Source organism: Saimiri boliviensis, chromosome 19 (genome assembly GCF_048565385.1).
Source record: "Saimiri boliviensis isolate mSaiBol1 chromosome 19, mSaiBol1.pri, whole genome shotgun sequence".
NCBI classification, from domain to species: Eukaryota; Metazoa; Chordata; class Mammalia; order Primates; family Cebidae; genus Saimiri; species Saimiri boliviensis.
This window is the reverse complement of record NC_133467.1, coordinates 3,948,529-3,967,592: the sequence shown is the minus strand read 5'-3', so window position 1 is coordinate 3,967,592 and position 19,064 is coordinate 3,948,529.

The following is a 19,064-nucleotide window of genomic DNA, read 5'->3' as shown; positions in this document are numbered from 1 at the left end:
TTCCGTGCTAATTGTTGAGTGACAGTAGCATAGGAAAAATTGAGTTTATTATTATTCCTATGAGTTCCAAAGTAGATATAAGGATATACTATGTGTTTTATACTATCTGAACCAAAAATTTATTTTAGATATCTGGATTTGTAAATCTCCAGAAAGAGTGTCTCACTTTAACACAAATATTTAGACATTATTTAGCCAAAACCTCTCAGCTCTGAAAAACAGAGAGCAAGGTGATCAATGGTCAGAAGACCTTCCTGCTGCTCGTTAGTAGAAACGATCTTACTCTGCGAAAGACACCAACGGTCCTTTATATCTCCCTCAAAAACTGTCTGAATTTTTAATTTGTTTGCTATTTATTTAACAAAATCTCTTGGCTTCCATGATTTCATATTCTGTTTATGCCTCTACTATTTTTACTGTTCATTCTTGGGCCCCTGCCTTTCCTGATTTTTTTCTCTGTACACTTGAATTTGCTTTTCCCCAGCGTTTTATCTTTGTCTACATTGTTTTTGATTTGCTTTGTTTCGTTCTCAGCGTATGTCAGTCAGTGTTCTCAGTACACTGTGGAAATTCGCTGGGGCATTTTTGGCTATCACATGAGTTTAGGAGCATGTTTCTTGGGTAGGGTCCAATCATGCTGGATGACCTACAGTCTATGAGACACTCCAGTGTAACAGAAAACGTCCCACAGCGTGGGCAGCTTTAGAGAGTTCCACCAGCCATTCACGATAGTAAATCCGCTTAAATACTTTTAGGTGATAATCTAACTCCAATCAATATAACTTAACCTAGCATATAATTGTAATTTATTTTGTTTGGAACTTTACCAAGTTCAATTTTTTTATATCTGAAATACCTAAGTTTTCTTCTTCCTTCCCTTTTTTCCTGCAATGCAATTCTGATAATAACCAGAGTTGGACCAAACTTCACGAGTTAAGGACACAGCGCTCCAGTGACACGGTCCTCACTTTAAACACCAGCGTCAATCCTGGGGGTTTCCAGTTCACCTCCACTTCCAACAACCTGGCAACAAATTTGGGAGTTCCTACTAGCCCCTCAGTTTCAATCATTCAATAGAACAACTCACAGAAGTCAGAACAGTGCTATACTTAGGACTATAGGTTTACTATGACAAATCAGGTCCAGCCGAAGAAGAAATAGATGGGATGGCCACAATGGGGGTCCAAAATGAAAAGTTCCCCACAGAAAGTCAACATACATCACTCTCTTGTCACATCGGTGCATAACAATGTGTATAGAGTACTGTCAACAGGGAAGCTCACCCAACCTTTGACGTCTAGAGCTTTTATTGGGGTTTCATTACATTGGCATGATTGAATGAACCACTGACCATGTGCTGAATTCAATCTCCAGGTCTCCTCTCTTCCCGAGAGGTCAGACAGGTATCATGTGGCTCAAAGTCCCAATGCTCCAATCACATGTCTGACTTTTCTGGTGTGACAAGCCCCATCCTAAGTCATCTCATTAGCATAAAGTATCTAGGAGCTCACGATGATGCATCACCTCCTTAGCATAAACTCAGGGATAGTCTGAGGAGACTACTATCAACAACAAAGACACTCCCAGCACATGACAAATGCCAGGGCTTTGGAAGCTTCCTCCCAGAAGTCATGGACACTTTTTAAAAATTACACAACACTCTCATCACCTTTCCTTATTTCATACTCTTACCTTCCCCAACTCTTGCATTATTATTTAAACTATGTTCCCATTTCCCACATGGTTCTGCTTCATTCGCATTCTCTGCAATCCTGCCAGAATAATCTTGCTAAAATGCAATTTGGACGATGTCAGCGCTCTGCTTAAAGTCCTCTAACGTTGCCCTGAATTTTATGAAGCACAGCTGGGTTCCTTGGTTTAACACACAATACTCTCTGTCAGGTCTGTCTGCCTAACTCACTAGTCTTATGTACATTCCAAATTATTTATTTTCCCATTCAAAAAAAATATATATACAATTGCGTATTCTTACTGAAGTGACATATTTCTCTTTCGGATATTTTTGCTCATGCTGTTTCTTTTTTAGAAAACCTTTGCCTTTCCCCTACTCCTAATTGTCTACATAACGTTTTATAGTTCAGGACTCAAATTAGGTAAAAATCAATCTTTCGTATTCTACCCAGGTTGGATGAGGTTCCATTTTTTTGTGTTCTTCTGGTATTATGTGCATTATTTCTGGCAAATGATTTATTTTGTATTAGCAATAATCTATTTATCTGAATGCCTACACTGCAAAATAGGTCCTGATACCTGTTCTCTTCTAGACATTTGATAAGCGTTTTAAATGAGCAAATCTGGATAGGAAAATTGTAAATGAGTGTAACTGAAGCACAGCATGTTTTGGAATCAGTAAAATTTGGCCAGAATGATATTTTGATATCACACAACTGCTCATTTTATGAAGCACAAGCCATAGAAACAGAACATTATCTCTTTAAAATTTTGATCCATATGAGTTGCACATAGTAGATATTTAATATATGGTGTTGAACAAATGCATCAACGTCTCATTTTCCAAAGTGAGAAGCTATTCAAGGATCTCAAGAAGTGTAACAGTATTAAAGGTTAAGTTAGCTTTAAAAATAAAATATAATGCCTATATTTTAATAATTTGGAACATGTTGTATTATATAAATAGAGTGATTATGCTAGTATTGATATATGGAAGATGAGATGTGAAATATAGGTGAATTTTAAAAGACTAAAAATCTTTTATATAACATATACATTTATAGAATATTACTTACAAAGTCAGAAATAAAACCATATTTTTTTTAGTCAGCAGGGTAATGTTGATTAATTATGGTACTTTATCACACAGAAATAATCCCTAAAATAAAGGGCAAATCAACAGGATAAAACACATGGATCAAATTCTAACAATAAATGAAGTAGATGGCTTAGCTTCTCATTTACTCATTTTTTATTTGTTTAATGTATTTGTTTTTCAAAGAGTAATAAAAATTATTCCACGTGGATTTTTTTCTAATAAAAACAGGCAACAAATAAAAGGAATATCTTAAATATGAAATACGGAAAATTTACAAAGATGTATTTACTTTCATTTTGTTTTTGAACTAGAGTTTGACTTTTCTAGAGGCACTATGTTTTCTCTTCCCAGATCATTTTGTTACTCAAAGTCTTCCAATAAACAAGGTTATCTAATTCCCCTATTTCTCAGTCCATTTTCTATCATATAAAATTCCTTTTTATTCCCTACCACTGATGGAACAACTTTCCACAACCTCAGTAGCTAAGCACAACACAAACTGATTATCTTGCAGGCCTACAGGCTGGAAATTCAAAGTGGCTTTACTGGGCTGAAATCAGGGCCGCGTCCCTTCCGAAGGCTGCAGGAGACAGTCTTCATCCTTGGCTCTTCCAGCTTCTGGAGACCGTCTGCTCTGCTTGTCCCGTGCTTCCGTCTTCCACCTTCAAGGCAGCACTGTCCTGCCAACCACTTCTCATGCTGTCATCTCCTCGGTTCTCCCAAGGAAACTCTTCAGCCTCCCTCTGTCACTTTTGAGGACTCTTGTGATGATACTGAGTCCAACAGCGTAATCTAACACAATCTCTCTAATTAAAGGTAACCTGAGTGGGAAATTAAATTCTATCTGTACCTTAATTCCTCTTTGCATGGAACCTAACGTGTTCACAGATTCTGAGAATGTGGGCTTGGCCCTCTTTGAGAAGCCTTTATTCTTTCTACCTTCCACACTCACTAACTGGTGTACTATTCTCATTGACTTGTCAGGGGATGAAGAGATATATATCAGAATTTAATTAACTTTAACAAGTGCAAATGCCATATTAAATTTAATTTCCCACTTCCAGAGCAAACATATTTTTATTTAACCAACCACTCAATCGGTGAAACATTTATTAAGTACTGGCTCTGTCCACAACAGTGACGATTCCTTAGGAGACAAGACAGAAAAATCCCCCCACTTTGATGAAGTTAATAATTCACTAGAGGAAAAAACGATACCGGAATTGATATAAATGTTTAGGACTTACTAGGGGTTCCCAGACGGTCAGTGGTGATCAGTTCATGGAACTAAAGAAGGATAATTATTTAATCCAAAAGAATCATTTCCCACTGGTAAATATTAGATATTAAAGTAGACAAATATCATAAACCTTCTAGTACAGTTCAAATCATACCGTGTGAAAGCTTAGCTTGTCTTAGCATTTTTTGAGGTAAAACTCAGTTAAAAAAAATAACCGGAATGCTTTCACCATGTCAGGTAAACACTGAGATTGTTACGCTCGTGATCAGATTATTATAAGACACATGAAAGACACGAAGAAAAGAGTAATGGTAGTTTTTACCACAATGACATGGTCGTATAGTGTATAGGCAATCTACAGAGAGCATTAAGCTCTGCGGGAGCAGTGCCAGAGCATGAAGCCATTTTCTTTGTTACTATAGAAACAGCAAAATGTCAACTATTTTTAGAGCTCTCTTGCAGGATTCAAGCAGCCATGCTAGTTATCAGTGCGTTTAAAGATGCCAGAAACATATGCCAAGTAATATAGCTAGAAACTTGCTTGTAGGTAATTTATTTACTCCAGAAATTTTAATAATATGCATGTCCCTTCACAGTTAATGCTACTTAGCAATGAAATATCCATGCTGTACTTAGAAATTATATAAAGAAGTATTATTTTACATAAAGATAGTTAATGAAATAAGTTATTTCTCTGTACAGTTTTTCAAGGATGAGTATCACATTATGGTATTCATAGGTATAAACACTAAAATTAACTTGGTACATAGAAACTCAATTAGTTGGCCTCTGTTACCACTTAGCTAATTTCTTTCACATTCAATAAACACCTGCTGAAAGCCAGGCACCCCACCAAGTTTTGGAAATCTAAAGCTGACAAAAGTACCCTATTTTTCCCAAGTACATTATTCTAAACATGAGCTAGACCTTAAGGTATACTGTATTATAAAACTTGACAAAAATGTTAAGACAAACAAATATTAAGAAGGCTTTTTCCAAAAATAAATGTTGGTTTTTAATATTTGCCAAAAAGCAATCAGGAAGAATAAATTCATGTTTAACTGCATCTTCCTTTGTCTTTGATCCTTACTGATGCTCCACTGGCCAAAAAGAATCTAATATCCATCTGTGCAGTATATTTTACATACTAGAGTATAATGGAAAATTAGCAGCTTTTGTATTTTTATAGACAAAATATAAACCACACAATTAGGAGAAATAATACAGTCATCAAAATTTTGCATTACCAAAAGCAGTGTTCACTCATCACTATGTATATACAAAATGTTTGTAATTCATGACCTTTATCTTTCCTTTTTCTGTTTTAAGTTAACTTGTACATTTTGGGGCTTTGCAGACAAACGTAATTGTTGAATGCAATTTAAGAAGTGATCTGGCAAATTTTTCTCGTGCTGAGATTTACTTTCTTAGATGTCACTGATGCCCCCTCAGTTCTGTAGATAGACACAACAAATTGAGAGTCATATAGTCAGAAGATTTTGCAGGAAAATTATCCTTGCATTTGGTGACTTAGGTACTGTTGTTACACAATCCTGGCTAGCAGATTTAAAATCAAGTTGTTTATCAGGTAAATTTATCTAATTTAAGTGATTAAAAATCAGTGCTTTTAAATTAGGATAATGTATTATCATATTGATGAGTTCATTAGAATTGATGTTCATTGGTTAAGAGGTGAATGGTGAGCCTTGATCAGAAGAAATAAAAGAATAAACGAAAGTCTGTAATCTCCCAGACAAGTCTGCCGTGTCCCTGAAACTTCAACATGCAGAAAACATTTTCCAGTATTTCACAATTATGCACACAGATATGCGTATACTTTAACATACCATTTGCAGACACTTTAATAAGTCATATTACCAGACTGAAGTAAAAAATTAATATAATTTTTCAGATAATTGCACATCAAATATTTAGATATCCCCAACAGAAAAGATTTTACTCTAATTGCCAATTCTTCATTTCTCTTTGTGTGAGAACATGTGTCTCTGTACCATGTTCTTTCCTAAAGGTAAGAATGCACAAAAATATTATTTTTTAGGTCAACTCTTAAGTTTGCTTTCATACTGTAAACCAATCACCAAATCACTTGTTGTAGTATATGCTGTTTTGTGCTGCTCAAGTTTCTCTTCTGGACTGAGGAACTTTTTTTTTTAAAGCAGCTGGAAGTGTGGACTCCACCCTCTCCAGATTTGCCCTCTGTGGAAGGCTGCTGCATCACCCCAGGTTATGTGGGTTAACTGGGGCACCTCCGGTCTAGTGATGCTGGGTAGATGAAGACCTAGTTTTTATGATTCTCTCAATCAATATTGCATGTACCACCTATAGGACACAATATTGATTTACATGCCCACTCAACATTCAAAGCTCTCTATGGGATTAATTGATGCATTTGTTAGAACAAATTGCACCTAACTTGTTACTCTAATGAATCTTGGTTCTCTCATGACCATACGGAGAATATTTTCTAGTTCACCCCAGTAAAGCTCCTACACTTGATTCTCCATCTCACAATCTGTTTCTGGGGAATTCTAATACCTTGAAGGTGTTTTAGGGATAAAGGATAGGCTATATAACAGAACAAGAAAAGGGTTGAAAAAAGTAGATTCTCAGTATTTATTTCCATTGATTTAGTACTAACACTTGTAGATCTCATATAACTGCCAGATTTTTTTCTTCAAGAGTATCTATATAAATGAATATATTATTTTGCATTGTTGCTACTGCAATAGGGAATGGGCAGCCAATCCCATGTCTTTAGAGCTGACTTTTCTGCACTGATAATTTTTCCAAGTGACACTATGACAATGACTGTTTACTAGGCTTTTCTTTTTAGTACATATTGAAAATATATACAACTGAATATGTGTATATATAGATACAAGAATGCCTCTCAGGAAGTGATTCACATTTGCCTTTTAATAATAAAATAATCTGATTATATAATAAGTTAAAGATGTACATGCTATATTTATTATGTAATTGTTTTTATTTCCACTATAATAGACTACATATTTCCATGTTCTCCTACACTTCGTCAGTGCATAACACAAAGCATATTTACAGGAAATGAATGAGGTAATGAATAAAAATTAGGTGATTCTTAGACAGATCTTCCTTATTTATACAGAACAGCCAAATTGTATAGGTCAAGGTCAACTAACACTTATGTATTACTGTCCATGTGCTATATAGTATGGTATAGACCGGAATAGGTTACTGTATCAAAAAGAACGTATTTGAGAGTTCAGATAGAGCTGAAATTCAAACCTGAGCTTGGCTATCCACTTACTTGCTTTTTTTTTTTTTTTTTTTTGAGATGGAGTGTCACTCTGTCGCTGGGCTGGAGTGTAGTGGTGCGATCTGGGCTCATTGCAACCTCCATCTCTGGGGTTCAAGCAGTTCTCCTGCCTCAGCCTCTCAAGTAGCTGGGAATGCAGGTAATCCCCACCATACACAGCTAATTTGTGTATTTTTAGTAGAGACAGGGTTTCACCATGTTGGCCAGGATGGTCTTGATCTCCTAAACTCATAATCCACCCACCTTGATCTCCCAAAGTGCTGGGATTAAAGGTGTGAGCCAACACACCCTGCCCACTTTCTTGACTTTTGCAAGTTACTGAACTGTGTCACTTATTTTATTTTCTTCTTATTTTCTTTTTTCCCTTTATTTTCCTCCCTTTTTTGCCTCCTTGCTTTTTTTTCTTTCTCAACAAATATTAATTACGGTGCATCCACTATGGACAAAACACTATGTAGGTGTTACTAATATGACTGTAAACAGAGTAAGTTTGTATCCTCACATTGCTTATGATCATTTCAGAATAGTAAACAAGAAAGTAGGAATGTCCTATTTGTCTCAATCTAGAGTGTTTGGAAAAGGCTTCCCAGGATAAATATTCTCAAAGTCCAGAAGCATAATTAGGAAGGCGTGATTCTGGTAAGATGTGGAGACCGTTACTGAAGGTGATAGGGAGTATCTCACTCACCAGTTATAAGCAGAGGAATAGGCAGAGGTGTGGAGGCAAGTGACCGCAGAGTGTAATGAGAGCCCAGTGTGATTTAGGTTTGTAGGAATCATTTTACCATGAGCAAATGGAAACCTACTTATGTCTAACTAAGAAAGAGGGATGTATGATAAGCATCCAGGGGTGTCTAATATAATCCAAATAGGGAGGGAAGCCACCCCCACCCCATGAGGGACTGTCATAGCTTAGCTATGTGGAGGTGATTCTCTCTCTGGTTTTGCTCTATTTTTCTTTGCTTTAGTGGAAACATTGCTTTTGCAGCTTTTTTTTTTTTTTTTTTTTTTTTTTTTTTAGTGAAACATAGCTTTTCCACTTTTCTTTTATTCAGAGTCTCACTCTGTCACCCTGGCTGAGGTGCAGTGGCACAGTCACAGCTCACTGCAGCCTTGACTTCCCTGCCCCAAATGATTCTTCCACTTCAGCCTCCTGAGTAACTGAGACTACAGATACGTGCCACCATGCCTGGCTAATTTTTGTATTTTTGATCAGACTGGTCTGGAACTCCTGGGTTCAGGCAATCCACCTACCTTGGCCTGCCAAAGTGCTAGGATTACAGATGTGAACCATTGTACCTGGTCTGCTTTTTCATTTTAAGGTCACTGCTCATTTCAGAGACCAGCAGAATCTGACCAGAGGCTGTTCCCCAAATCCAAGTGATTGAGTTTGGTATCAGATTCCCTTTCCAAACAAACCCTACTCTAAATGGGTTAGAAATGGCATGACGTTTGAAAATTATGGGCAAAGCTGAGGGCTTATTTCTGTAGGAAGAACTTGCTAAGGGAAGATCATCCCCTCTGCCCCCGGAGCATAGAGTACAATGGTTGGGTAGATGAGGAAATGCAATTGAATAGGAAAGAGAGAAAAGATTCATTATTTTACAAGTTATGGTTAGGAATTGGAACTTTATGCTCGGGATATGAATAGTAGTGTTTTATAAGTGACAAGATTTTCTTCTTTAGAAGGGCACCATATATGTCCAATGGAGAAAGTATTTGAATGCGTCAGTATTCAGTGGATGAAGACTTCTGTGGTCATATGAAATTCAACTCACTAGCAGCAGAAAATAAACAGTCCATAGAGGGTGGAAATAAAACCATGTAACAGGGAAAATTGCAACGAGCCTAATAGATTTAAATTTTCCTTAGGGTTGCTATTAGGGTTTCTGGCAGGGGTGTGTCCAGGATTTGGGGTCCAAAGCACTGGCAAGTTGGGGATCCTCTTTAATAAAATAATGCGAATTACAGAAATACAAGCAAGAATAAGTGCATGTATTTATTTAGATGATAGTGAAGAGATCATTGTAAAATTAAGTGTGTCTCCAACTCCACTTTTCCTTAACCAGATTTCGCAAAGGTGTGATGCCCTCCAGGGCCACCCAACCTGAGGTGACACAAAACACACCTGGCCGGACTGAATGCAGTGAATATATCCCGCCTCTGCAACATTTTAAGTACACATGGCTATTGAACACATTACGCACATCCCACGTAAAGGGATTGCAAGGTGAAAGGTGCTGAAGCTTAAGCGTCATTGGCTTCACCACAAATCCACCTCTAGTTATCATGTGTGACAGATCCAAGTCTCCCAGCAAAGCTGAAAATGCTAGTGTCTCCACAAAGCTATAAATATGTGTGAGTCCACCTAATATGTCAGAAAGAGAATAAAGTTATTCTACAAGAGCTGAGACGTAACATTAGAATTCATTTAATGCTATGCTCAATGCCTTGCTATTGTACTATGTACAGGGAATAGGATGATGTTTTAAATGCCTTTGGACTGCCAATGGTCAAAGCCTAGAAACTGAAAAACATATTGTTTCTTAGAGCTATCTGTTTTCTGAAAACTTTGGGGGTTGGAGTTAATATACAATAATGAAATTTTTTTCAGAGGTGATTTTATTTTTTTAATGTTTAATGTCCTGATTGCATTTTGAGAAATATTCTCTCTCATTTACTATAGGTGATTTTGAAAATGAGTGAGGAGGTTATTGTTCTTTAGCTGTAATTATGCTCTCCTAAAGGGGAAATATCCAGCTTTAAGAATAATTATTCCAAGGCATTTGTTGTTCTTTGAAAAGTTCATTATAAGTAAACACACCAGGAATCTTCTTTTCTAAGAGTACTTAAAATAGGCAACTTTATGAAATGAGTTCTAAGTTAATTTCCACTAAGAGGATGAGAAAGATTTGGGGGTCACATAAGGAAGAAAAGCCAAACGACCTGGAAATTAAAGCATTAACCTATTATGACATTCATAAAGAAATGTTTAATTTTTAAAAACAGATAAATTTTATATTATCTGTGACATCTTATCATCAGTTAGCAGAAAGTTTCGTTACTACATAACATCATTACTTTGTATTTTAAAAAATATCTTCATATAGAACATGCCTTTTTTTTTGTAATCTGTGTTTGATGCTTATAAAAAGTGTCAGATTGACCTCCCTAGATACCAAAGTTTTCCATTTTTGCCATTTATAAGCCTTGGGGAAGCAGAGACTTCTCAACGATCCTAGCCAGCATGGTTACAACAGAGCAGTTTAAACAATAACTGGATGGCTCAGGGCTTGGCCTCTTCGTGGAATCTGTCAGCCAATGCACCAATTAACTCAACTACAATTTTTATGATGTGTACCAATTGTGTTGGAGAGTGAACACATGACTGTAGTTTTTACAGTGGCCTCAAGAAACAAAGATGCTAAACTAATTGCAAAACCTGTCACTACTGTCATTGAGCCACTGAGTTGAAAAGTTTACTGAGCAATCTCTCACGATTTGCTTTGTACCTAAAGTCTTGATTTTATCTAAATTATGCTATCCACCTTCAAGTCAAACATAAAAGAAGGAAAAATTAATTATATAAATGCAGACTGTGTTTTATTTACATTGCCAGAGATTTTATTGTATATATTAAATGATCTCATTCTTCTCAGTTATAAGACTTAATAAGTTGATTGCTAAAACTGCTAAGCAAGCAAACGTTATCTTTCATAAGAATGTGGTTTTAAAGATTCATAAACATGTTCTATGTAAGATCTGTCTTTGTGACTTTCTAATGAGTCTTGAACAAATGTATGAGTGACTTTCTTCTCCTGATTATGAAAATTATAGTCTCATGGGTTCATGAAACTAACGTGAAAATAAGAACAGGAAACAGATAAATTGTTGTATTAGCCAAGATTTTCTAGAGAAGCAGAAGCAGTAGCATATAAGATAGATATATATATATATATACACATGTACATACATATGTTTATATATATAAATAAATTTATATATATAAATTTATATATGTATATATATATATAAAATTAATAAGGGGAGATTTCCTAAGGGAATTGGTTCGCATGGTTGCAGAAGCTGAGAAGTCCCACAGTATACCATCTGCAAGCTGAAGAACCAGGAGAGCTGGTGACGTACTACGGTCTGAGGCTGAGGGCTTAAGAGGAAGGAAGGGAGGGAAGGCACTGGTGTAAGTCCCAGAATCTGAAGGCCTGAAAATTAGGAGCTTTAATGTTCCAGGGCAGGAAATGATGAAAATCTTAGATTAAGAAAAGAGAGGAAGATAATACCTCCTTTCTTTTGTCCATTCCATTCGGACCTCCAGTGGATTGGGCAATGTCACTTACATTGGCAGGTACGAACCTTTGTCACTTGCAAATGCCAGTCTCTTCTGGAAACACCCTCACAGGCACACCCAGAAATAAGGCTTAACCAGCTCTTTGGACATCCTCTGACATAGTCAAATTGAGACACACAATTAACACAGTTGTGAGCTGAGGTGAATGTTGGGGTAGAAGGGAAGAGGGTCAGTGGACAGTTTTGAGTGAAGGAGAGTCTGATTCCTTGTGTAGGGTTTATGCTTAGGGAAAGCTCCTGTGCTTTTTTTCTCACTTGTGTACATGCTGGGTGGGTCACTGTCCACAGAATGACTACTGTAATGACAATAGCAAGAGACAACCCAGATGTGTCTGGGATAAGAGAAAAAGGTGTGTGGAAGGAGGAACTATTAACATATGTCTAGAAAGAGAAGATGAAAATTCTTCCCACACTATCACCTCATATTTTGGGCTAGAAGATAAGCTAAGCAAAGACTTTTGGAACAGAACAGCACCCAGCATGAAGCTCAGGAATATTCTGAAGGGCAATGTCACTGCTATGATCTGAATGTTATGACCCCTCAAAATGTGTGTGTTCAAATCCACTCACCAATGTGATGGTATTTGGAGGTGGAGTCTTTGGGAGGTGACTAAGTCACGAAGGCACAGTCCTCATGAATGGGATTAGTGCCTTTATAAAGGGTGCCCCTGAAAATTGCCACAACCTTCTACCATGTGAGGACCCAGTAAGGAAGTACCATCTATTAACCAAAAAGTAGGCCCCCAACAGACACTGAATCCCCCTGCACCATGACCTGGACTTGTCTGCCTCCAGGCTATAAGAAATACATTTCTGTTGTTTATAACCTATGCAGTTTATGGCATTTTGTTATCACAGCTGGAACAGACTGAGAGAGCCACCTGTGTGGTGAGATGGTTATGTTCTGTTGGTGGTGCTGAGGGCTCTTTGCCATGGAGCATATTTCTCAACCTTGTATCTGAAATGCCAAGAAGAACAAAAACTAAACTACAGGCTTAGCCTCCTTTTCTTCATATAAGAAAGCTACATAAGGTCACTGAAACTGAGCTTGTGAGGGGAAATAATCAGAAATCTGAGGAGCAAAAATGCATAAGGTTACAAACTGAATCATTTGTATTATACAAAAAAAGTACTAATGTATCTGAGAGATTTACAAAAACAATAAATAGGTCTAAAATATCCTGAAAATAGATAAAGGCAAATAATAACAAGCAGAAACAATTGAAGTCCTTGTTATAGAAAACATGATAGTTGAGAATCATGAAAAAATAGTAGCTGGGGGAAGAGCAGAATGCATATAGCTGGAAAACCTTCTCTAGGAACTCCTCAAATAAAAATAAAATGTATAAAAAAAGGTTGGCAATGCAAAAGAAAAAATAAAGGTGTGTGGAGTCTAGTAGTAGGCGTATCAGTATTTTCATACCTCAACTTCCAGACACAAAGCAGCCAGGAGAGAGGAAGAAAGTACTGAAATAATGACTAACAGTCCAAAAACAACATAATCTCAAGACCACTTTAAAATAAGAATTTTATAATAGAATGATTTAAATCCTTTGCATATATACCCAGTAACGGGGTTGCTAGGTCAAATGGTATTTCTGGTTCTAGATCCTTGAGAAATCGACACACTCTCTATCACAGCACTGTTCACAATAGCAGAGATTTGGATCCAACCCAAATGCCCATCGATGATAAATTGGAAAAAGAAAATGTGGCACACATACACTATGTAGTATTATGCAGCCATAAAAAAGGATGAGTTCATGTCCTTTGCAGGGACATGGATGAAGCTGGAAACCATCATTCTCAGGAAACTGATACAAGAACAGAAAACCAAATACAGCATGTTCTCATTCATAAGTGGATACTGAACAATGAGAACACATGGATACAGGGAGGGGAACATCACACATCAGGACCTGTCAGGGGTTGGGGGATAGCAGAGGGATAGCAGGGGTTAGGGGGATTGAGCAGGGATAGCATTAGGAGAAATACCTAATGTATACGACAGAGTGATGGATGCAGCACACCACCACAGCACGTGTACACCTATGTAACACACCTGCACGATCTGCACATGTACCCCAGAACTTAAAGTATAATTTTAAAAGATAATAAAATAACAGAAAAATGTTAAGTGTAAAGGAAATTCTAAAAGCTTTTTTGAGTAAGATTATATATTTGACAAAGAAACTCTTCATTGAATGTTTCAATACTGGGAGCAAGAAAAATCTTTTCAAAGTATTTAGGACAAAATCCAACCCTAATAATTTGTACACAGACAAATTATCATTTCAATGGAAGGGCAAAATGCTATGTTCTCTAGGACAGTACTGTGTAAAGGATTCTTTGCTCAATATCTATGTGTGAATATTGGATACTGAGCACAAAATCCATATTGGATAGAGAGGTCCTATAGATGCAAATAAACTACTCCAACAAGAAAATAAGCAAATCAAGGGGGATTGTATAAGTATATTACAAGCACAAATGAATTAATACTTTAATTCAGTTTATTTTCAGGTAGAAAAGAAACAAAACTGTCAAATAAAATATATATGTATTATAATCAGAGCTAAAGTGCACACGATAACCCAGCTGGGTAAATAAAGAAGAAAACAAAACAAAAAGAAAGAAGAGCATCTATTCAGATAAATGATGCTGGTATTTATGAGCATGGTAGATTGAAACAGAAAAAGACAAATGTGTATGCATAGAAATATAAAATGTGTATTTTTAAAAATAGCATAAAATGTTGATCCATCTAATGAAAGTCAAGAACAGGGAAAAATAAAAGATACAAATAAATAGGATAAATAAAAATATGCAAAGTAAATTGCAAATATAACAGTAATTTCACAATAGTTGAGTTAAACTCATATATTAAAAAAAAACAGACTCTCGGGTCATTATACAAAATAATTCAGCAATATTTTACATGGAAGAGATAAATGATGTTATGTAAGAGTTGACAATAAGAGATGAAAATATAAATAAAAGAAAACTTCGGGTAGAAAATAATTAAATGTAAAAGCAAAAAAGAGGGATGACATTACATAAGTAAAAGGAAAAATAAGATACGTATTAAAAATAAACAAGAGCCTCACAATATATAAAACAGATATAACCACAGGAAAAATAGATTAAGTTAGTACGTGTATTTGAAGATATTCTTATACTTATTTGAGAAATCTATCAAACTATCTAAAAGTATAAAAAAAATTTAACAGTACTATTAATCTCTAAATATATCCAGGTGTGTTGTACATACATACACTTTATGTCTCAAAGAAACACAAATTCACTTTGAGTATATTTAGAAAACAAACAAAACTGTACATGTACCACCCAGAAGGAAGGCTCAACAAACTTGATAAAATCAGCAACTTCAAGTTTTCAGGTTTTTCTGATGGTGACGATGAAATAAAAATGGAAATAATTAAATATAAATATGCACATATAAATTATATCTATATCCTGTAAACGTAAACTATGAACTTTTATGCATATATGTGCTTTATTGAATATATATTCTTTGCTTTATACATAAAATCATAAAGATTATTTTAAAAATCTTGGAATCAAATGAAAATGATAACATTGCATTTCAGGAGTATAAGGAGTAGCAGATAAGATAGGACTAATAAGGAAATAAATGAGTTTACATATATTTAGCACAAAGCTAGACAAATTCTAGAAAATTATGAAAATCTCGAATTTTAAAAGTTGGTGGAAAATCGAGAGAACAAACCCAAAGGACACAGAAGGAAGAAAATAATAACTAAAGAGTAGAGGTCAATAATATAAAGAACAAGCAGAAGAAAAATCAGTAGAGAAGGTTAACAACTTTCTTTAAAAAACTAATTTTTAGGAAAGATCATTAAGTTGGTTGAATCCGCAAGGGAGAACATACAAATACAATTTTGAATGTAAAATTGAAATCATTACAAATGCAACAGAAGATTCATAGGTTAATACAGGAATGCAGTGAACAAATGCACACTTAAGAACCTGCAGACCTGTGGAACTTAAGAGACAACAAATAGCCTTTTATAGTCTGATATTTTTTACCTTTCCATATATTTCAAAAGACTTTCATTTATGTTTTATTAATTTTCATGGTACATAATTATGAAATCTGCTTTAAAATTTTTATCTGGCAATTTCAATATCTGAAATTATTTTATAGATGATATATTGTTATTGTCTTTTTTCTCGAGAGTAAGTCACATTTCCCTGAGCAAATATGATAGTATATTTTTATGAGCAAATACACTATCATGTATACTCTGGGTTCTGTTTTAAACCCCTGAAAATTACTGGGGTTTTTGTTTTAGAAGGCAGAGAATATAGTTGGGTTTACACTCTCAATTCTGTGTCACGTTTACGTGGGTTGGTTCTATTCTCAGTTCAGTCCCTAAGTCTTTGCTGCAGTGATTCGAGTCTGACCCATCCGTGTATAGAGAAGAGGCTGGTCTGAAACGTGTGTTCATATATGGACTTGGGAGGGCTTTGTTTTCTCCCTTCTCTCTCTGCTCTTCCTCGTTTGTTCTCCTTTCTCTTGGTTTCACTCCCCCTAAGAATGGCATTATTCCTATCAACATTTTTACCCTGACTGGGAATTACTTTTGGAACACAGTCTTGACGTTTTTGCTTTCCTCCACAATCTGCCTGCTTTTGTTTACGTTTGCAAGTCCTCATGTAATTGATTTTGTGAGTCACGGCGTTTACAGTCATCAGCAGTGGCAGGGATGAGCTGAACCGTCACCCCAGTGGACTGGGAACTCTCCCTCAAGTTTTGTATTAACGTTTCTGGATACTGAACAACTCAACAGTGTACTGTTACTGTCCCCACCTCCTTTAAGATCTGTGAGATACTCCATTTTCATTTTAAAACTGTATTTCTTAGTATTATTATACTTTAGGTTCTGAGATACAGGTGCAGAATGTGCAGGTTTGCTACGTAGGTATACAGGTGCCATGGTGGTTTGTGGCACCTGTCAACCTGTCATCTGATGAGGTATTTCTCCTAATGCTATCTCTCTCTTAGCCCCCCCGACTCCTCAACAGGTCCCAGTGTGTGATGATCCCCTTCCTGTGCCCATCTGTTCTCATTGTTCAACTCCCACTTATGAGTAAGAACGTTCAGTGTTTGGTTTTCTGGAAATGTGGCACATACACACCATGGAATACTACGCAGCCATAAAAAGGGATGAGTTCACATCCTTTGCGGGGACAGGGATGAAGCTGGAAACCATCATTCTCAGTATAACTGTATTTTTATTGAGAAACTACCAAGAGCTAAGCGCTGGGAAGACAAAGATGAAAGAGAACATCTCTGCTTTCAAGAAGTTTGGAAATGAAGAATGAAGACAGTTCTAGTTTAGTAAATAAACAAATACTTTGAGAAGGAAAACAGTAGAGACTTGTAGAGAATGCTATGAGAATTCAGATGAAGAGCCCTTGGATGGCCAGTTAACCCTTCCAAGAAAAAGCTACTTCTGAGCTAAGTTTGAATCACCCAGGTGAAATTGTGAGGGACAAGGAGGACAGCCCAAGATATAGAGCAAACGAAAGGAAAAATCGTCTTGACTGGTTGAGGCTGGTGTTGAGAAATTTAGTGAAATCACATAAATCAATATAATGTGCTGTAGGAAGGATGTGGGATATTGACAGGGAGATGACTGAGGACTGAATACGTGTGAGGGGAGAGTGGATCTTCACAACATTGTGAAAATAAGTGAGCAGGCATGGCACAGGGACCATTAGACAGACCAGGAGGCCACTGTCATAAAGCCTGCGGGAAGGGTGGGAACTGGAGATTACTGAACTGAGAAAGTGAAAATGGAAAGAAGTTATTAAAGAAGATTTGAGGGAGATTTCAGAACTGATTTGGCAGGGTTTGGTGACAAACTTGATGTCCTGAGAGAGGGAGAAAAAGTCCTAGGATATATCCAATTCTTGCTCTCTTTATAAGGCAAGTGCTTCCATCGAGAATCAGTTTAGGAATAGTGGACTGGATCTAGATGGGACGACATTTGGTTTAGATCATGTTGCAACTTGAGATGCCTCTGACTTTCCCAGGTAGACACTGTTCGGGTGAACACAACAGAAAATATGTTAGGGATGGATGTACCTCTCTGAGGGATCATGGCATTATAGATGTAAGAGATGGAAGGGACATTAGAAATTATTTATTTTAATTGTATCATTTTTCATAAACACCTCCCCAAATTGTGAGTTAAAGTGACTTGTTCAGTTGACAGCCTCAGTCAAGCTGGGGGTCAAATGTTGGTATACAGTCAGGTATCACTTAACAACAGAGATACATTTTGAGAACTGAGTCTTTGGTCAATTTCATCATTGTGAAAACATCATAGTGTGTATTTCCACAAACATAACGGAATAGCCTACTATACGGCAAGGCTACAGGGCATAGACTTCTGTGCTTACCATCCTTATAGCATATTACTGTACTGAATGCTGTATAGACAGTACAGATAGCATCAGGAGAAATACCTAATACTGTATATTCAGTACAGTAACATGCTATACAGGATGGTAAGCACAATATAACAGGTGGTATTTATAACACGGTGGTACTTGTGTGCCTAAATGTATCTAAACATAGAAATGCTACAGTAAAAATATGGCATTATAATTATATGGGACCACTATCATATAGTCATATATGTGGTCCATCACTGATCAAAATTTAGTTATGTGACACATACCTGTCTTCTGCTTCCACCTGGGGATATCAGCACTGTGCTGCCCTGCACTACTGTTCTGTGTATGTAGAATAAGGCTGTTCTAGAAACACATACAGATTCCAGGTATGTGAGTGAAAAGCTAGGTTTTATTTTGTGAAATTTTTAGAAAGTGAGAATTTAAAAAAGAAATTTTTAAATTTCCAATGATAAAGGCAACGGACATAGAACAGAAGAATGGGAAAGCCAGTAGAAATAATGAAGGGATAGAATTTGAGTTTGACTAAACCTGAGCTAGATGAACGATTTGAAAAATAAAGGGCCTGAACCAGCCGACAGCCTTTAAAAGAAGTACTATATACAAAAAGTGCCTAGCAGAGTATCTGGCACAATCATAAGCTCCCACTCAAGCGATTGCAGCTTTATTAGCTTAAAAACACAGCCTCTGAGGTTATTCCTACAGTGTTCATTACAATGTGAAAGAATACTCTGAAACTTAACAGTCTAGAAGCTGTAAAGCAGTCAGCATTTCACGGAATACAAGAGTTACCCAGGTGTGTAGTTATCACCTGAGGATAACTTTCTTGTTCAACAAGTTTCTTCTTGCAAATGAAACAAAACATTACCATTGATGAACTC